The sequence below is a fragment of the Rhinopithecus bieti genome, unplaced genomic scaffold (assembly GCF_001698545.2).
Source record: "Rhinopithecus bieti isolate Rb0 unplaced genomic scaffold, ASM169854v2 scaffold_34313, whole genome shotgun sequence".
Lineage (NCBI taxonomy): Eukaryota > Metazoa > Chordata > Mammalia > Primates > Cercopithecidae > Rhinopithecus > Rhinopithecus bieti.
Genome location: NW_016814509.1, coordinates 1,051,607 through 1,067,026, shown reverse-complemented (window position 1 = coordinate 1,067,026; position 15,420 = coordinate 1,051,607). Strand labels below are relative to the sequence as shown.

At 42.8% G+C, this 15,420-nt stretch overlaps 2 long non-coding RNA genes across 5 annotated transcripts in view; one reads left to right on the top strand and one right to left on the bottom strand.

The window, feature by feature from the left end:
- LOC108514812 (uncharacterized) overlaps window positions 1-15,420 on the bottom strand; it is a 167,470-nt gene that overhangs the window by 45,060 nt on the left and 106,990 nt on the right. The window lies entirely within an intron of this gene.
- LOC108514813 (uncharacterized) overlaps window positions 6,318-15,420 on the top strand; it is a 15,473-nt gene continuing 6,370 nt past the window's right edge. Inside the window, exons 1-4 of one of the 2 annotated variants that reach the window (XR_001881350.1) lie at window positions 6,318-6,463; window positions 6,658-6,822; window positions 7,231-7,287; window positions 8,242-8,297. This is a non-coding gene — a long non-coding RNA (uncharacterized LOC108514813). Of the gene's footprint in view, window positions 6,489-6,657; window positions 6,823-7,230; window positions 7,288-8,241; window positions 8,298-15,420 lie in introns of both variants that reach the window. The other variant, XR_001881349.1, reaches the window with a different exon arrangement.

Sequence of the window (15,420 nt, the reverse complement as noted above, 5' to 3'; positions counted from 1 at the left end):
TCACCACCATATATTAGCATTTTAAATCTACTGTGAAAAGAAGAGACTTCTTCCCTAGGCGAGGAGAAAGATCATTCTATACACATGACCATGGTAGTCAACGACTCTATGTAACAAAAGGTTTCCCACTTGAAGATCTATTGATCTACAGCAGGACAAACACCAAACAGAAGCACTGTATTCTTAAAACCAAGCTTAGGTCAGTATGGGCTAACCCTGAAATCTTTCAGCTGCGCCAGTTTGAGATTCATGAAGAAATGTTTGGCCCATCACTCACAAAACTACACTTTGCGGCACAAAGACTTTCTCTCAGAGACACATATGATGATAATATAAAGTAAAATTTAGATATGGTGAAATTCTTTAAAAATGAAATAAAGTACCCTTCTTAGTCTCTGCATTGTTGATTAACACGGGACTTAAAAAAAGGGGGGGAGGGAAGCTCAGTGTGCAGAACTGTCGTCATGGAAACCATCCTACTCCAGGGCAGGGGAGCAGCTCTTCATGCTGTCATCAAGCCACCAAGACTCTCATCTGTTTGGGAGACAAAGCCACGTCCTCCCCTAATCAGAACATTGCTGTTTAGTCAAACATGATGACTTGGCCTGGTGTGTAGCTGCAACCAAAATTAAACTGTGATTCTCCACATTGGACTCTTATGGCTGATATGCCGTATTTGTTTAGCTTCTCTTGAACAGAGCTACCAACAGATCAGTCACTCATGGTGACTCAGGGAGTATCAACTGTCCACTAGAGCAGAGCTTTTCAAACTCCCAGGTGCACAGGAGCTGCCTGCAAGTCCTGTTAAAAAGCAGATTCTTACATAGATAACTCTTATGACAATATTGCCTGTGCTATAACATACGTCTCTCAACTCTTCTGAGCTATTTTAGTTCATCTTAATTCATTTTATTAACATTTTCAGACATGTATTTCTTTCTTAGTTTGCTTCTGAAGTATAAAAGATAACAGTGGTGAGGTTTAAAAAAAAAAATACTGCTTCTCTCTGACAAGATCCCCAGCAAAGGATCACCTGAGCCTGGGAGATGGAGGCTGCAGTGAGTCCTGACTGTGCCACTGCACTCCAGCCTGGGCAACAGAGTGAGACTCTGTCTCAAAAACAAAACAAAACAAAAGGATCCCCAGCATATTTGTGAGCATGACCTATTTTTTGTTTCTCTGAAATCCTAAGATGACCAAAGGAAGAAGTGTAGTGAAAAAAGGCTGAATGTAAGTCAGTAAGCAAAGGAGAGTCTAGTCTAACACCCATGATTGTTCTTATCCCTTGGGAATCCTGTAAAACCACAGAGGGAGGGACCTGGCAGAAAGGAAGCCAACAGACAAGAGGCTATAGCGGCAACAACTGCTTTGGAGATCTATAAGATAAATCAGGGAGATCACAATCAATTGTTTATAGACTCTGAAAGGACCAACAAGAATTACCGTTGAGTTACGTAAAGAAAAAACTACCAGCCAACATCTATTAAGGAGGATAAACAAAGGTATACACAGCTTGGGGCAAGATTTGAAGAAGCACAACCCCACCTACATACAAAGGCACGTGGCAGAGAGCAGGCCGACTCATTCTGTGTGGCTCCTGTGGCTTGAACACAAAAGTAAAATAGAAAAGGAGAAGGTGGGCACAGTGGCTGACCACCTGTAATCCCAGCACTTTGGGAAGCAGAGGTGGGCAGATGACCTGAGGTCAGGAGTTTGAGACCAGCCTGGTCAACATGGTGAAACTCCGTCTCAATTAAAAATACAAAAATTAGCTGGGCGTGGTCGTATGCGCCTGTAGTCCCAGCTACTCAGGAGGCTGAGGCAGGAGAATCACTTGAACTTGGGAGGCAGAGGTTGCAGTGAGCCGAGATTGTACCACCGCACTCCAGCCTGGGTGACAGGGTAAGACTCCATCTCAAGAAGAATAATGATAAAAGGAAATGGACTTGGGCACAATATAGGAAAATACCTTCCTTTGTTGTTGTTTTTCTTTTCGAGATGGAGTCTTGTCCTGTTGCCCAGGCTAGAGTGCAGTGTCGAGATCTCAGCTCACTGCAACCTCCACCTCCTGGGTTCAAGTGATTTTTCTGCCTCAGCCTCCCAAGTAGCTGGTATTACAGTGGCATGCCATCAAGCCTGGCTAATTTTTGTATTTTTAGTGGAGATGGGTTTCACCACTTTGACCAGGGTGGTTTCGAACTCCTGACCTGAGGTGATCCACCCGCCTCAGCCTCCCCAAGTGCTGGGATTACAGGCGTGAGCCACTGTACAGGCCCTGCCTCATCTGACAGGTTTTAAAGTGGCAGTAAGAAGTGGTCTGTGATACAGACATACTTTCTAACAAAATACACTTCTCGGACACAGAACTTTTCTTTTTGCGAAGTAAGGAGCTCCCACAGTTCCTGAGATAGTCTCCACCTGCCACCCTGTTCCTCTCCAATGCCGTACACTGCAAACATGCCAAGCCGGATGCCACTCCCCAGACAGCTTCACGACTGCAAACATCACATGGGCTGTGCCTACAACGCTTTTCATTTCTGGGCCATCCCTGCAAACTTGAAAACCCAACCTCTGTGAATCTTGTGCTCTCTCTCCTCCAAGCAGAGTGGCTAGCCTGCTTCTCACCGGCTCAGCGTACTTCTCCCCTGCACCATCTCCCTCTGCTGTCAATATCTAGACTGTTGGGTCTCTGAGGGCAGGATCACGTGCTATTTCCCTGTGTATCCTCAGTGCTGACCATAGTGACCTGGACACAGCACACACTGGATGATGGGAGTAAGGAAGAAGAGGGGAGGCAGGTAAAGAAAGAGATGACGATGCCTAAATTATCATCTGCTATGCATACGGTAGAAGGAACTCCAATACTGACAGGAATGTTGATTTGAATGAACTTACTCTACACAGAAAGACATGGATTACTGTGGCCTTCATTAAGGTTATTTTATGTATGTTTACAATCCATTTATTGTTATTTAGCTGTTTAGAAATAGTCCCAATATTTTGCTTTTACTCATCTATATGTCATAGTTTTTAGCAGTGTAAATAAAGTCTAAGTTCTTACATAAAAAACCATCTTTCAAAGTTACTGAGATGCCTGCAGAAAATGGTTCCACAGCATTTCACTGCAGTTTGGAATAACTCTGTATCATTAAAACAAGCACAGGGGCCTCTACTGGCAATACTACCTAGCAACACTTTGTAAGCCTTTATGTTAAAACGCTGAATACCAGAAAGTGAAGTGAGTCTTCAAACTTTCCCTAATTCAGGCAAGCCTTAGGGAAGATTGATTGATTGACTGATTGATTGATTTTAGATGGAGTTTCGCTCTTGTGGCCCAGACTGGAGTGTAGTGGCGCAATCTCGGCTCACTGCAACCTCCGCCTCCTGGGTTCAAGCGATTCTCCACCATGCCCGGCTAATTTTGTGTTTTTAGTAGAGACGGGGTCAGGCTGGTCCATGTTGGTCAGGCTGGTCTCGAACTCCCAACCTCAGGTGATCCACCCACCTTGGACTCCCAAAGTGCTGGGATTACAGGCGTGAGCCACCGTGCCTGGCTGGGAAGTTTTATTTTACCATTTGTTCATTTTCTTACACTCTAACATCCAAGGCAACAACCTACTTCAAGACATGACATGTTTGGGCTCTGTGGTCACTTCCATCAAGGGCCATTTGACTGGGGCTTCTCAGGGGCGTGGCATGTAGGTGAATACATCTGAGAACTACAGAGCCATTGCTAACAACGCTCATTACTATTCGAAATGATCAGCATCAGGCACATCGGCACCTTTCCCTCCACCACCAGAACCAACACCCGAGCCACAGAGCTGGGCTCTGCTGCTGCATAAGGCACCAAGTCAGCACCGGCACCTCCCGGCCATCCTTGCTGTCTCCCCATTCTTCCCCAGCATGGGGCCTATCAGCACACTCCCAAACTCACCTTCCCAGCAGCCTGGTTCCTTTAGTCCCACTTTCTATCCTGGACTACTGCCTTGAGGGACAACAGAATGGTTTCTGGACTCTTTGGACACCAAGGCCAACCTGGGCTGCTGTAGGAACAAGGCCTAAAGAAGGAGGCTGCAGCCTCCACACCCTGGGTGTCAGAGTCATGTGCGTGTGAACTGCCAGCCTCATTTCGTTGTGTTACTACAGAGAGAAACACAGTGGACCTTCTCTATTATGAGAACACCATAGTCTAGAAGGAGTGAATGAAGGTCTTTATTTCATGAGACTTAAAAAAAAAAAAATAGCTTCAAGATGCAGTTTTAGAAACATTAGCAGACATCTTGTGGTCTAACATCAATTCATAAATCAGATCCTACAACTGATTTTAGCAGATCTTTTCAATAAAATGCTGTATTCATAAAATGGAAAAAAAGCAGGATGGTGCAGCAAATCGGCCAACCGCAGACTATATCATATTGATTTCATCTGACATCTTTTTTTTTTTTTTTTGAGATGTAGTCTCACTCCGTCGGCCAGGCTGGAGTGGCAGTGGTGCGATCTCGGCTCACTGTAACCTCTGCCTCCCAGGTTCAAACGATTCTCCTGCCTTGGCCTCCCAAGTAGCTAGGACTACAGGCACACGCCACCATGCTCAGCTAATTTTCTTTTTTTCTTTTGTATTTTCAGCAGAGAAGAGGATTCACCATATTGGCCAGGCTGGTCTCAAACTCCTGGGCTCAGGCAATCCTCCTGCCTTGGCCACCCAAAGTGCTGGGATTACAGGCATGAGCCACCATGTGTGGCCCTAGCCCATTTTCTTTTCTTTTCTTTTTTCTTGAGGCGGAATCTCATTCTGTTGCTCAGGCTGGAGTGCCAGGGTGCAATCTTGGCTCACTGCAACCTCTGCCTCCCGGGTTCAAGCGATTCTCCCACCTCCGTCTCCCGAGTAGCTGGGATTACAGGTGTGCACCACTATGCTCTGCTAATTTTTTGTGTATGTATATTTTTAGGAGAGACAGGGTTTCGCCATATTGGCCAGGCTGGTCTCGAACTCCTGACCTCAAGTGATCTACCCACTGCAGCCTCCTGAACTGCTAGGATTACAGGCATGAGCCACCACACCCAGTCTCATCTGACAGGTTTTAAAGTGGCAGTACAAAGTGGTCTGTGTTCCATGACACAGAGTACGAATCTACTTCCAAATGAAAAATATTCACGTATCACCCAAACAGGATGGCTGCAGAAAGAACAAAAGCGAACATGCTGAGAAATAAGATGTCTGGTGGTTACTCTTGATTTGAGGCTGTTTGCACATAGGGTCTAGTTTTCAAAACAAAATCTTTGCTTGTTTTGCCAGTTCTTTCTTATATTTGAGCAAATTAGAGGGGAAATAAAATGGCAGAATTCAAACTAAATTCTTGCTGCCTCCAAGATTCCTCAGCCATGAGGGAGAAGGATGCTGCCTCTTAGGAAGATTCATCCAGATTCTGACTATAGGGCAAAGACCGCCAAATCCTAGTTCCTCATTTTGAAGTCTGGTTAACTTATTAGAAAGAATTCACACCTGTAATCCCAGCACTTGGGGAGGCCAAGGCAGGAAGATCATTTGAGCCTAGAAGTTTCAGACCAGCCTACAACATAGCAAGATCCCTGCCTCTACAAAAAATAAAAAATTAGCCAAGTGTGGTGACACATGCCTTTAGTCCTAACTACCTGGGAGGGTGAGGGAGGAGGATGGCTTGAGCCCAGGAGGTGAAAGCTGCAGTGAGCCAAGATCGTACCCCTGTACTCCAGCCTGGGCGACAGAGTGAGACCTTGTCTCAAAAAAAAAAAAAAAAAGATTTACCCAATACCCACTATCCCTACAATAAGCCTGGAGTTCACAACCTGGGAAGAAGATAGAGGAAAAAGAGCAACTCTTGAGAGCTCGCTCAGTGCCCGCAGTTTCATGGTCACCTTTAGAGGGGCCTCTGGGGAAACAGTAACCGATGGTAATGAGTCAGGGCTCAGAGCGCGTAAGTTAAACTTTCTAAGCTCAGCTCTGCCCAGGGGAGCTTTCCAACCTGCAGAGCCTTCTTGCCACCCTATCCCACACCACCTACCACAGGAGAGGCCCCACACTCACCTGTTCTACAGAGAAAAGAAACGCACATCTGCCCCAAGGAGAGGACTTAACTAGGACAACGGGATTCAATGTTTACCGGGCTAACAAGAAAAACGCTAAACAAGCCAGGAACCCATAACTAAGTGTCAAACAGACCTGCGAGGCCCAATGTGGCCTGCTTCACAGGAAGAGGAATACAGGCACCTCTCTGAAGCCCTGGGTCGAAACACTCCCACAAATCCCCCCAGGACGCAGACGGAAGATGCCCTGCAGCCACTCCTGGCCTCCAGAACTGGGAGGGGCTCAAGCTCTCGCCCAGTGCGAAGGCAAGAGGCCTCTATTCCTGGCTATAGGAATCAAAAGAAACTCATGGACTTCCAGAGAGCCTTGCTAAAGACCTCGAAACTCAGGAACCATGTAGGGAGCCCTACTGTTCAACACTGTATGTTGTATGTTGCCCTCTGGGCTTGCAGATATTTATGTATGTGCAATACCAAGGGGCAAATAAAGAGCCAAACTGTGGAAAACAAACAGGGGAGCAGTGGCAGTTCTTGGAGTTGGGGAAAAAAGAGAAAACGTGTTCTTTAAAATGAAAATATTTGTTTTTCTAGAATTGAGAATGCAAAGAAATGCCCAGAAAGCACCGGCGAGTTGCAGGAGAAGGGTGACAACACAGTCTGCAGCGAGAACAGAGAGTTCGCAGAGCCTGGGCGTGTGCCTGCTTCCATTCCCGCCCACCCACAGTTTCTGGGGCAAACAAATTCTTGGCTGAGCAGGTATGTGTGGGAGGCCTGATTTATTTTCCAACCATTAGAGCTTTGCCCAGAACTACTTAATCAGGATTTTTCAAGGTCATACATTCAACTATGATGTTATAGCCTTATGAAACAAATAACTCTGGGGTCTATGGGGCAGGCGGGTAGGGAGCGACAAGAAGAGGAAGAAAAAAATTAACCACTCTCATCTGATCTAGCTTCCCAACCATTCTTACCTTGTATCTACTATATAGTCTCAGAAAATTGACACACTGGACAAATGCATAGCTAAAAGAAATAATAGTTAATTATAATGCTTACTTTAAAGCAGGCACCATTCTAAATGCTCTGTATATACTGACTTATTTGACTCTCACAACAATCCTTTGAGGCGGATACTAATATTATTGTTCTAATATTATTTTACAGACGCGCGAAGAGGTTAAGTGACTCACCCAAGGACCAAGGGCCGGGTGGTGCACCCAGGTAGGTTGTGCTTTCCCACTCTGCTATACTCCCTCTCTGTGCTCTGCCGTCCTGTCCCTCAAAAGAGCTTATTTCAGTCATGGTATATCTAATTAATTTTCCCAGTGCGGTAGAGTTTTATTTAAGCTACTTTCTTGAAAGGAATACTATCAGAGCCGGTCTCAACCTCAAAGTACAGATGAGACACTACCAACCCTGCTGCTTAAAAAGCCATATAATTTTAGGAGGGCTGGAAAAGTCCCAAGGCTCAAACCACAATTCACTCTCACACAGAGCCTGATTAGAAGCAGTTCTGGGCAAAGCTTTGATCCTGTTAAAATGTACAAGCTTCTGGGAGGCGTTCACTTTATGCTGTTATCATTTTGTAGGAAAAGTTGCATTGTTATCTTTTTTAATACAGTTTAATGATAAGAACTTCAGGTGGTTTCCAGGCATCTGATTCACCTGTCCAGTTCTGACCTGTTTCCTGCTGGGTACCTGGAACTCTCCAGGAGCTGGCACATAAATAAGTGTTCAATATTGCCAGCGTGGGCGAACGAATGAATCAATGAATGGCTGTCATTCCTGCAGATGCTAGGTTTAGGGCATGACGCATGTAGGTATCAAAGGGGCAGCCAAGTTAGGCAAAATTATCACATTAAAAGTCTAAATGTGAACAAGTAAATCTCTGCCAGATAGTAACAACTGAAAGAGACCTCAGGCATGCTTACGTTGTATATATAGAGAATGGTCTTTTTGAACATGATATTTTAAAATGCATATGCAGTAGAGCTAATACACCTAATGAAGAAGGTAATAAATGGTTTAAGAAGTAAGTGATGTCTACGTAATTTCCCCCTAAAATTATACTCTCCCAATAGGTAACATGCCCTAGGACATCATCTTTTCTCCCAACAGTCTCCTATCCAAGTCCTCTGTGTACTCAAAGTCCTCCCCAAATGCCTTCTTTTCCAGGAAATGTTCCCTGGCTTTCTGGCCAGAAGAGGTCACTCCCCAGTTTGTACTCAAAGGTACTTTGTTCTTTCTTCTTCTACACAAATTCATTTTCTGAATTGTAGTTATTTTTCTCATCTGCACTACCAACTTGTCCCTAACTTCTTCCCTGTATTCCACAGGGAACCATACATTCTTCCTAACGTAAACCAAGCATCTAGTAAAAAGCAGGCTGTTTTTTAAAAGACTCCTATGGAAGTGCTCCAAGGATACCACAAACATCTGTTTCTGATGTTCAAATATATTTTTGGTATTTTTTAAGCTTTAAGAAAACAACCTGAAATGGTTTATATGCAAACTTTTCATGCACTGCAGATCTCTGCCCATGAACGTGATGTGTGCCAATAAACCCGGCCAGGCCGGGCAACCTTGCAGCCCTCACAGGAGGCTGCTCTGCCTGCTCTGTGCTCACTCACATGTGAACTTCTCCTAAGTGTGACATTGGTGAGGGAAGCTGTAGGCCCAACTCAGCCCTGTGAGAAGTACCTGGCTGCACAGTCTGCTCTCCTAAAGTTGTTCAAGCAAGCACATGAATACAAAACCACACCCTAGCGTGGGCTTCGATTAAATGCCAGGCAAGGCTCAGGGCCATCTGTACGGCCTTGCTTTCATGGCACCGTAAAGTCCTTTGTGATAATATCCCACTTGAGAGAGAGTAAATATTTATTCTAAGAATTAGATGTTTCCTGTATGACTAGATTTATGATAAGGAATGTGAGCAACTGTTTCCTAAGTTCAGTTACAGGGTTTCTTACAGCTTTGAAACAAATACTCCCTACCTTCCATGGGCTGAACTAAAATGTATCCTGGAATCCCAAGGCAAGGTATTTAAACCAAACCAAAAACTCTGTTATGGTTTGCAAACAATTATCTATAAAAACAGACTTTTAAAATATCCTGTATTTAAAGCAAAGCATGCAATTTTTTTAAAGACAGAAGATGATGTGACTATAGTTATTAGAAGTTAACAATACCTGACTTAAAAAGTTTTCTGTCTTCGTAATAGCCTCATTGTTCTTACTGACACGGCAGTAAATAAACCTCGTAAGTGTAAACTTCAAAAATTTATACTTAGTAAGATAGCACCTTATCTGTTTTATATGGTAGAGTTTCATGTAAGATTTCAGTTAGTGAAAAGATTCACTGCTTCCCAAAAGTTTGAAAACTTCTCTTAATATTCCTTAAACATCAGTCTATGGCTGCAAGAGACCTGGAGAAGATGTTTTCATACATGTGTTCCTGGACCATTTTCCTCAGTAATTTCCTTGTACTAGGTACAAAGGTAAGAATCTAAACTTAACCAAAAAAAAAAAAAAAAAAAAAAAGAAACCACTAATCTAATACCATATTCATATAATTTATTTAACTGTCTTAAAATTTCACGGACCATCAATACCCAGAGCATCAGTGTGGCTTCCAGAATCTTACTTTATTTAAAATTTGGACAAAGACGATTTCTCTTGCATTCGGCCCCTATTCTGCATGATTTCTCAAAGTCAACATCAGGGTTTTTCAAGTATTTGCAGGCTCCTTCAGTTTGAGAAATACACACACACACACACACATATACATATATTTTTTATTGAGATAGAGTCTCGCTCTGTCGCCAAGCAGGGATGCAGTGGCGCAATCTCAGCTCACTGCAACCTCCGCCTCCTGGATTCGAGTGATTCTCCTGCCTCAGCCTCCCGAGTAGCTGGGACTACAGGTGCTCACCACCATGCCTGGCTAATTTTTGTATTTTTAGTAGAGGTGGGGTTTCACCGTGTTGACCAGGATGGTCTCGATTTCTTAACCTCATGATCTGCCCACCTTGGCCTCCCAAAGTGCTGAGATTACAGGCGTGAGCCACTGCACCCGGCCGAGAACCATCAATATTTTTTAAATTTAATTTGAAGTTCTGGGATACACATGCAGGACATGCAGGTTTGTTACACAGGCAAACATGTGCCATGGTGTTTTGCTGTACCTGTCAACCCATCACCTAGATATTGAGCCCCACATGCATAATCTTTTTCCTGATGCTCTCCCCCACCCCCAGGGTGTGTTATTCCCCTCCTGTGTCCTTGTGTTCTCATTGCAGAACCACTAATTTTTAACAGTAGTTATTGAATATCTCCTCCCACACTGAGCTACACTTCCCAGGGCCTCCGCAGTTCTGAACTCTATACAGTTTAAAAACAGTTTCCTTGCTTAAAAATATGGAAGTAAAACAGCAGTTGAGTAGAACCACGGATTTTTCAGATGGAAAGATACTCTGAAATGCAACTCCTCTGTGTTGATTTTTTCAGGTATGGGAAACATATTTAAGAAACATACACAAGATGAAACAGGTCATTGGCAAAGTGAGAACTCAGTAGCCAGGTTTCCATGGTTTACTAAATAAAGATCTAAGTTCAAATTCAGATTCTTCCACTCACGAGCTATAGGCTCCTGATCCAATCCTATGAGCCCCAATTTCCTTATAGGTATAAACAGGAATAACGTAATATGTGTAGAATATATTATTCCTGTTTATACCTATAAGGATTGTTATGTAAATTGAATTGAAGACACTTAACTGTCTTCTACAATAGTGCCTGACTCCAAGTAATAAGCACACAATAAATGTTGGTTGTAGTTATAAACAGATTTTTCTTGTGGTTTTGGAAAACGAGAGGAGCATTCCCCAGGTATGAGGTAGACTAACCTGAGACTTTTGTGTTTTGAAGGCAGAGACTGAAGGAATGAGGCGCTGGAGCCCAGAGTTGCGAGTGTGAAGGTTGTGGGCCTGTGGGAACAGAGCTGGAAGTGACTCAGTCCCTGGGGTTAGTTTCCCCAAAACTGGGAGGGGAAAGATTAGGGTCCCATGAAGGGAAAAGCCCTGACCCACTCACACACCTGCAGGAGGCAGGATTCCAGATCAAAGTGTTGTCAGAGTGGAGACCTCAGTGAACAAGGGGTTGGGGGTACTCTGCAGAAAACCCCGGCAAAGCACTAACAGAGGTTCCCTTCTGAGAGGACACCATGGGGCCGGGCCAGGGACATGAATAGAGCAACCACATATGGAGGGGGCTCAGGAGTCCCTCTTCCCCTCTGGCGGAGGGAGGGGTCCCAGTAACGAGCGTGGGTTTCCCACACACTCTGAAAAGCGGGAACCCTCCATCAGATTTGATTTGATTCAGAAAAATGATTTAAATCAGGTTTAGCCTAAGGTCACACAGCTCTAACAGCGGAGCAAGGATTCAAAGCCAGGTCTGTCTGACTCCAAAGCCCTCATGCCTGTTGCCCATGTTGCCTCTGTGTGAGCAAACTTGTTCAAGCATGAGTTCCACCAACTATAGATCACCAGCAGTCTTCTCAGGTGGAGTTCAGTGTGTAGTTTTTCAACTAAAAATATTTTCTAATTAAAAAATTTTGGTTTTTGGCAGGACTATTTGGATGGGCTCTAGACCAAGGGGTTGTATTTACAATGGCTTCCCTCTATTAAAGTTAGGAGAAAAGATTCTGTGGTGAAGATTCTGTATTTTAAAAAACGCAGTGGTAAACAAAATTTATAGTAGGCCATTGGTTTGGACTGAGCTCCTGCACTAGGCCCCAGAGACCAAACCAAAATGGAGTCACTCAGGCTGAAGTCCCGAGCCACCAAGTGGAAACTAAGTTGTTCCAAGAAATCAGGAGAGAGAGAGAAAAGCCAAATCCCCAAAAAGGCCAGTTTTAGCTGGCATGATAAGGAAGTCCCCTCTGCTTTAACCTTTGTAAGGAAAATAACTTTGAAATGACGAATCACTTTTTGTTCACTGTTTTCTTCAGCCCTTTTCTGCCTATAAAACCAACCTCCTCTGCTCAGCTCATCGCAGCGCCCACTGTATTTTATAGAATGAGGTGTTGCTGTACTTTAAAACAGCAAATGAAAGCCAATTCGATCTTTAAGCTAATTTTGTTGAATTTTGTTTTTTGACAGCGGGTCAGTCTTCAGTACCTCCAGAGATATGTTTAAACCAGACACAAGAAACAAATTCCTAAAGAAATGAATCCATCCGAGTAAAAGAAGGATGGTCATGCCTCTAGGTGTCCTGGTTCAGATGAAGTCCTGGCGGTAACTCAGGCAACCAGCCAGTTATGTGGTGAACAGAACTGAGCCTATTTCCACTAGCTAGCACTCAGCTAATGCTGGCCCCTCCACATACCTTGGTTTTTAGTGGACAATCTGATAGAAACAGAAGTCCAATTATATCCAGATGGGGGGGTCTTGATAAGGAATCTCTGAGGGACTAATCTATTTGATGTAAGCCAAAGAGCTTTTTCCATTTTCAAATTACAGCTATTAACATATGTCAGATTTATACAAACGAACTTAATGCCACATCCCCCCAGAAATGGTTTTAAATTAAGATACATGTTCTAGTTGTGAGATGAATGACTTGAGCACATGCGAAAAGATCCTAAAAGGATTTCTACTTGTACTTCTGGAGGTGAATGACAAAAGTGAAAGGGCCACCACAGCCCAGTGGGTGAGGGGATTAGTGTGGGCTTCTTGCCCAGGACAAAGACTTCAGCAGGGTTACCTATACTAAAGACTTGCTGGTAGACCAACAGTATTCCCACTGTGTAGGAGCTTCTCGGAAACGCAGAGCCTCAGGACTCCATCCCAGAGCCACTAAATCAGAATCTTTTAACAAGATGCCCCAGGGTTCTCTATGCACAGTGAAGTTTGAGAAGCACTGTACTTCATTACCTTACTAAAGTAAATGCAGATGCACTGTGCTTAAGTGTGATCAGTTTTCTGTTCTTTCAATCATCTATCAGAGCTTTCTCATAAACTAAATGTTTCTTAAATATTTCAAAGGAAGAGACAGGCTATTACTCTCCATGGAAAAACGAGCTGATGTTCATCAATCTGTAAAACACTGACTCCAGATAAGCTGTGTCACAGGCAATGATTTCCTTGATATATATTAGTACCATCAATGCTTTATTTTTATTTTTTTGTTTCTGATTGTCCCCAAATGACCAAAACTCTTAGAATTAAAAAAAAAAATCCTAAACCAAAAGAAAAAAGTTAAAATTCTATTTCACCTTTTACTACCCTTTCCGCTTCTATATCAAGTAATCAATGGTAGGTTAATGACTTCTTAAATATATTAATAAGGAGTTGTAGATGAATACAATCTGTAAAACAGAAACCTACTTTGATAACAAAATCGTATCTTCCACTCAATCACCTCAGGCTTCTTGCAACTTATCTGTATCTAAATCAGATTTCTAAACCAGACCCTCCTTAGAACAAGAGACTAACTTTATTTTCTCTAGTCTCAGGTTCCCAGAGTGGCTGTAAGTAAAGGGGAAGAATACTTAGTGTTTACCATTTACACAAAACTTATAGATATTTTCAAAAAATAGAATACCTTCTCCAACCACAAGAGTTGAAAAAGTCTCAATTACAGGAAAGTTCTGTACTTTCAAATTCCAAACAAATTTTAAGTTATGTTTAGGTGTGTATGAACTGGGGACACCAAAAGAGGACAACTGGATTATCTAAATAAATAAATATTACCACAAACAATAAAGGGAACACTTGAGTGCACATTTACTTTAAAAAGTAGCTTTATTGGCTGTGTGTGGTGGCTGACACCAGTAATCCCAGCACTTTGGGAGGCCACAGTGGGCAGATCACCTGAGGTCAGGAGTTTGAGATCAGCCTGGCCAACATAATGCAACCCCGTCTCTACTAAAAACACAAAAATTAGCCAGGTGTGGTGGCACGCACCTGTAGTCCCAGCTACTTGGAAGGCTGAGGCAGAAGAATCACTTGAACCCAGGAGGCAGAGGTTGCAGTGAGCCAAGATCATGCCACTGCACTCTAGCCTGGATGAGAGGGTGAGACTCTATCTCAAAAAAATAAATAAATAAATAAATAAAGTAGCTTTATCAAAGTGAAGACATGAACTCTACTACACTGAAAACTTAAGTCTCTCATTCAATAAAAATATTTAATGAGTCATTTCTATATGGCAGTGTGGCATATTATCTTGGTGGCCCCCAAGGAATCACGCCTACTAGTGATCACACCCATGGTCATGCCCTCCCACACCAACTCTGGGCTGGAAGAATGGGACATTAGAAAGCATGATGCAAGCAGAAGCTTCATGAGTGCTTGCATATTGGGGTGTGTCCAATAAAAGTATCTCTCAGAATATCCAGTGATATTCAGCTGCCATATTAAAAAGACTAAGCAAGCCATGTAGTTAGAAAGGTCAAAACCTCTCCACTGTCCGCATTAAGGTGCTGGACATGTAAGCTGTCTTGGATATTTCAGCCCCAGTCACTATCTTACTGTAACCACTCTAGATAATCCAGAGACCAGCAGAAGAACCATCCACCTGAGCCCTAGCCAACTCACAGACTAATGAGCAAATAAAATGACAGTTGTATGAATGTAGTAAGTTTTAGGGTGGTGTGTTATACAGTAATAGACAATCCAAACAACTAGGAAACGGTATCCGGCTTAGAATGCAAGAGACTTCAAATAAACTAGGTTTATTTAGATTTTTAAATTCTTTAGTAGATTTTTTTCTACTTTCTGTTTATGACCTACAAAAGATAAGCTCATACTTAAGAGAACATTAAATGGTCTAAGTAGGGAGTCATTATAATCTACTTGAAATAATGCTGCTTTTTACATTAGTACAGCATTTTCTATCTATTATTGCTTATCAAATACACACTAACTTCTAAGGCAGAGATTCTTAATTTGGGGGGAGCAGGGAAGACTCCAAAAAAAAAAGATTAGGGTTCCAGAAACACATAACTACATATACAGTTTTTTTAATTTATTTTTACTTTTTTTTTTTTTAAGAGATAGGGTCTGGCTATGTTGTCCAGGCTCATCGTGAACTCTTGGGCTCAAGCGATCCTCCCACTTCAGTCTCCCAAGTAGCTGGGACTATAGATGTGCACCACCAGTCTTAATTTTACATATGCAGTTTTAAGGAAGACTATCTATGAATGCCAGGTTAAGAATCTATGTTTTCTAGTGAAACAGGTCTTACTAGCCTAGTTACACTGATAAGTAAATAGAATTCTGTGGAAAATGAGCTACCTAAGCTTATACAGCTAGTAATTTTTTTTTTTTTTTTTTTTTTTTTTTTTTTTTTTTTT